Source organism: Chenopodium album, chromosome 2, assembly GCF_948465745.1.
Source record: "Chenopodium album chromosome 2, dcCheAlbu1.1, whole genome shotgun sequence".
Classification (NCBI taxonomy): domain Eukaryota; kingdom Viridiplantae; phylum Streptophyta; class Magnoliopsida; order Caryophyllales; family Amaranthaceae; genus Chenopodium; species Chenopodium album.
This window is the reverse complement of record NC_137835.1, coordinates 72,347,268-72,352,632: the sequence shown is the minus strand read 5'-3', so window position 1 is coordinate 72,352,632 and position 5,365 is coordinate 72,347,268. Positions and strand designations below refer to the sequence as shown.

Sequence of the window (5,365 nt, the reverse complement as noted above, 5' to 3'; positions counted from 1 at the left end):
TAGAGACGTGTGCTCGACGGTGCAAGATACGTGTTTCTTAACTCTTCTATCTGTTTAACTAACGCTAGTTTTGCAGGTATCGGCGTTACAAGATTGATTTAGGATCGCATAACGTTCTGAATCATTCTCCGTCCCTATCGATACTTTGACTTTTGTTTTCGAAACTTGCGTTTCTCCAAACTCAGTCAAAGTGGGGGCTTCTGTAGACACCCATTTGTGTCTCCCCAAAACCAAACCCAGTGATGAGTACCTTTCACGTCGAATCATAATTGAATGAAACGAAAGTGTGGAAAGGTCTAGTGTTGCGGAAAGTTTTTATTTCTTTTCTCTTCTTTCTCTTTTTGAAAACTTTATTTTAAGAAAACAGCCAATCCAGTTTGGTTGGTCCATGATATAGGTCCAATAGTGGTGTAGTTGGATGGGGCTTGCAAAGACCTTTCCAACGATATATTATAAGCTCAATTCCGATGAATATTGAGGAAGTTATGGCCAATTTACTAAACTGGGCCCGGTTTGAGCTTTATGTACGGCCCAATGATCTAGGGAAGGGCCTAATATGATTTATCATTCCTAATGCAATTAGGAATGGTTTTAGTCTTCTAGAATCTTCTAGAAGGTTCTTTTCATTCCTAATTCGATTAGCATTGATTAGTTGACTTTTAAGAGTTTTAATCAAAATCAAATAGCATTTTCGAAGAAATTATATTATTATATCCTCCAGTACGGTAAACTTATCGGATTTTCGAAAACGCGTTAAAATCAAGACTGGCGTCCAACCCCAGACCTTGGCTCCTGGAACCAGGCTTGGCGCTAGGCGCTAGCCATTGGCGCCTGACGCTAGCCGTTGGTGCCTGGTGCCAGCTAGCCAGGGTTGGCGCCAGCTCTGTTTCCTGAGCGTCAGACTCTGTTTTGTTAAATTATTTTTTTGGCTGATTTTCTCTATAAATATCGTATCAAAAACTCCGTTTTCATTCATCATTCATCATCTACATCTATCATTCACAAGTTTAATTAGCATTCTTTAAAACATTCATCTTTCTTTCTTACTTTGTTTTCATACAAAATTCCGCATTCACAAGATCAAGAAACACCTAGCCATATTCGAAGTTGCCTTCGCCCTAGACGTGAAAGGTTTTTAGTTTCTGAGGGTTTGGTCCCGAATCTCTCTTTCAATTATTTAATTTAATTGCTTTGTTTATTATTTTTCCTTTAAGTTACTAATGCGTGTATTTTGTTATTAGAAAGAGGTACGAGGCATCAAAGTAAGTACTTTAATGGTTTTTAATTGATGTTATGATGTAGATATCATGCTTAGATTGTTATCTTGATTCCTAGTATCATGTCTAGGGTAATTTTAATATTAAGTATGATTGTTGTGATGCTTCCTACGTTCTTCCTAATATTTATGATTGTTAGTATCATGTTAGGGTTAAAGCTTTGATTTTTATTGCTTAGTGACATGCTAGGATTTGTTATTAATCTTGTTAGTATCATGTCTAGGATCTTGCTATGTTTATTATGCTTTAATATTAACATGAACATGATTATGATTTTAATTGTTATGATTTATTATTATTATTATTATTATTATTATTATTATTATTATTATTATTATTATTATTATTATTATAACGGTTACAATTATTGTTATGGTTATTGATTATGTTGCTTGATACATTATTTATTCTTTATTGTTTGATCACACCTTTTATTGCATGTTTAAAGGGAATTGGTACTTATCATCACGCTTAATAAGATAATTAATAATCTTGTTAGGTTAATGTGATTATAATTCAAGTGATCGCCAATAATAGTTTATTTGTGCATTAATATTCAACCAACATAGATAAACAGGTTTAGGGTTAATCCTATTGATTGCATGTTAATCAGAAAGCGCACATGAATACGATCAGAATAAAGAAGAGGCCTATTATTAGGGCAGGTTCAATCTCTTTTAGGTTGGATTTGTACCATCATCCCCGAACCCTTATTTGGTTTATGACCTTATGGATTTGACGATCTCTTGGATCGTTAAGGGGTGTAACCTTCATCCTTTGAACGGTTTACAAGTTCCTTAAAAACTTGTTGGCGACTCTTTTGCTCTATCTTCTTCCCTTTTGGACGCCACCGTACTTTAGTGTATGATCACAGTGGGGTTCAAGCTAGTGGGATTAAAGCTTGAAATTATTCCCTACAGAAAGTAATGGAGAAGAATATGAAATAAGAAGAAAATGAGGAAATAAAGAAGAGGAAAAATATAAGGGGACGGCCAAAAATAGGCGCGCCCGATCGGGCAAGCCTCGCCCGATCGGGCGGATAATCTTAAATTCCAGAATCATAGTTGCGCGCCCGATCGGGCGAGCTCCTCTCGATCGGGCGCGAACACGAACAAAAAATTCACCTTATGGCTCGCCTAATCGGGCGAGCTTCGCCCGACATATCTTTTCCTTCACTCGATTTGCGCCCGATTGGGCGAAATTCGCTCGAGTTTCTAACTCTCCTTTCGCGCCCGATCGGGAGAAATTTTCTCGACTTTCCAGCTCTCTTTGCACGCCCGATCGGGCAACCTCGCCCGGTCGGGCGAATTTAAGGCTGAAAAGCACCTTCCTTGCGCGCCCGATCGGGCGAGCTCCGCCCGATCGGGCCCGTGCCCAGTCGGTTTCCTTTGCTTTTCCTCGTCTTCAAATTCTTCTAAGTCTTTTGACCTCTTAGACCTATACCTGTACAAAAACACTTATAAACGTTAAAATTTCACTTTCCTCGCCTCTCTAAAATAAAATTAAAAATAAATAAAAAGGAAAACTAGTCTAGAAAGCAAGAAATACGGGGTGCCTCCCGCAAAGCGCTGGTTTATCTAGGTCCCGCACGACCCTCTTACCAAGTACAATGTCTAGGACCCTCGGCCTAATGCTTGATCGGGTGGTTTCTCACTCGGTCTAGCGGTGTTCAGGTTGCGATGCGGCTTCCTGACATACCCTGTAGGACGCCAAATCACCTTATCCGATGGAATCTCCTTGACTTGGACTGGGGGATCCTCAATGCTACGCACTAAAAATCCGAAGGTTGCTTCAAATTGTCATTGCGTTCAACACTTGCAACTCGATCTAGCGGAACACTTACCGTAGGCTCGATTCGCACAACTTGCTCGATCGGTTCCACCTGTTCATCCTTGAAACCAAGACCAACATTGTAGAGTGCTCTTTCTATTGCATCGACTTCCTTCTGCCATTTGTCTATCTCATTTGAAAAGGATGCAACACAAGATACCGCCTCCAAGGGATCTTTTTCAAGAGCTTGGGGCATGTTAGAATAATTTTCAACCACATTAACACTGAAACATTTCTCCTCAGTCATGGAGCTTTTGGGGGAATTATTCAGATTAAAAACAACTTTATCATCCCCTACTGATAGTGTTAACTTACCACTTCTTACATCTATGACTGCTCCTGCAGTGTTAAGGAATGGTCTACCCAAAATAATTGGGGTTTGCATATCCTCAGCCATATCAAGAACAACAAAATCTACAGGTATATAAAATTTACCTACTCTAACGGGGACATCCTCTAAAACACCTAAGGGGTATTTGAAAGAAAGGTCGGCCATTTGTAGAGTTATATTGGTAGCTTTTAATTTACCCATATTCAACTTAGAACACACAGATAATGGCATGACGCTAACACTAGCACCCAAATCACATAATGCATTATCAATCAAGAGATTGCCAATATGACAAGGGATAGAAAAACTACCCGGATCTTTTAATTTAGGTGGAGACTTATTTTGAAGTACGGCACTACATTCTGCAGTGAAGGCTACCGTCTCTACCTCACTAATAGACCTTTTTCTCGTCAATATTTCCTTCATAAATTTTGCATACGAGGGGATTTATGTGATTAATTCAGTAAAGGGAACTATTACCTTCAAATCTTTTACCACCTCCAGGAACTTACCAAACTGCTTATCCAAGTTTGTCTTCAATTGACGATTGGGGAATGGAAGTTTGATAACTGGCTTTGGAGCATTATTACTCTTGTCTGGAGTAGCCACCTTCTCTGGAGTTGTACCCTACAATGTAGAATTAGATATGTTAGTATTATCCTTTAGCCCTGCAGGGCTATCAACTACATTGTTTGGTTTAACGGAATTAAGATTAGCATTATTTAATAAAATAGGTTCATCAACTCTGGGCATAGAGGGCCCTTCATAGTTTGAACCACTCCTTAGAGTAATTGCAAATGCTTGATCCGTAGGCCGGGTTGGCTGCGCTGGCAGAGCTCCCTGTTGGCGGGCTTGTAGAGTAGCGGAGAGTTGCACAATTTGATTATCTACAATTTTATTGTGCGCTAGAATCTGATCAGTTGTCGCATCTCTACTCTCCATGTGCTTTTGCATATTAACCAACATTGCTCTAATTTCCGCCAGAGAAGGGTCGGAAGATGAGGAGGGTTGTTGTGGTTGGTTCTTCTTGCTAGCATTGGGATGATAGTATTTCTGCTGCTGTTGCTGTGGCGCCTGTGGTTCTTGTGGTGGTGGATTTTGAACATTAGTGCTCCGGTAGGAAAGGTACGGATGATTCCGATACCCCGGATTGTAGGTGTTGGAGTATGGGTTGTTCTGCCTATAAGCTTGGAAGGCATTAACTTGCTCCACGGAACTCCTGCAATCTTGCTCCCAATGACCTACAATACCACAATTTTAACAGAAGGCCTCATTAGAATTATTATTAATCGCAGAAACATTGGCTACATTAGCAGTGATTTTTGCCAAATAGAGGTTAGTTGAGCTTGCAAAAAGGATACAGAGTCGACACTATGCTTCCCCTTATTAGCAAATCCTCTGGGATTCCCATATTGGGAATTGTGTATCGCCATATCTTCAATAACCTAACCTGCATCATCAACATTAAGATTCATAAATCTCCCACTAGCTGCAGAGTCTAAAATTATTCTAGAGGAATTTCCAATGCCGTTATAAAAGGCTTGGATTAACTGCCATTGTGCTAAATTATGGTGAGGGCATTCTCTTTGTAAGTCCTTGAACCTCTCCCAAGCCTCATATAAAGATTCATCGGCTTCTTGGGCAAAGTTCTGGATCGCACTCCGTAGTATTGTTGTTCTCTCTGCAGGATAATACTTGTTATAGAAATTCAAAACAAGAGTTTCCCAGTCAGTTATACCAAGTGTAGTTCTATTTAAGCCATTAAACCACAATTTAGCTTTTCCAGTTAAAGAAAAGGGAAAGAGAATCTCCCTGATTTGGTCTTGAGTGACCCCGACTTGCCTGATGGTGTTGCAATATTGACAATAGTCGGCAATGTGAAGATTCGGGTCTTCACCCTTGGCTCCACTGAATTGCTTCCTCTCTA

General features: G+C 39.8%; 1 non-coding gene across 1 annotated transcript; it reads left to right on the top strand.

Moving 5' to 3' along the window:
* Window positions 1–5,001: 5,001 nt before the first annotated feature.
* Window positions 5,002–5,108, top strand: LOC145606831 (small nucleolar RNA R71). The gene has a single exon (XR_014105442.1). It is a non-coding gene; the product is annotated as a small nucleolar RNA R71 (small nucleolar RNA).
* The last annotated feature ends 257 nt before the right edge of the window (window positions 5,109–5,365 follow it).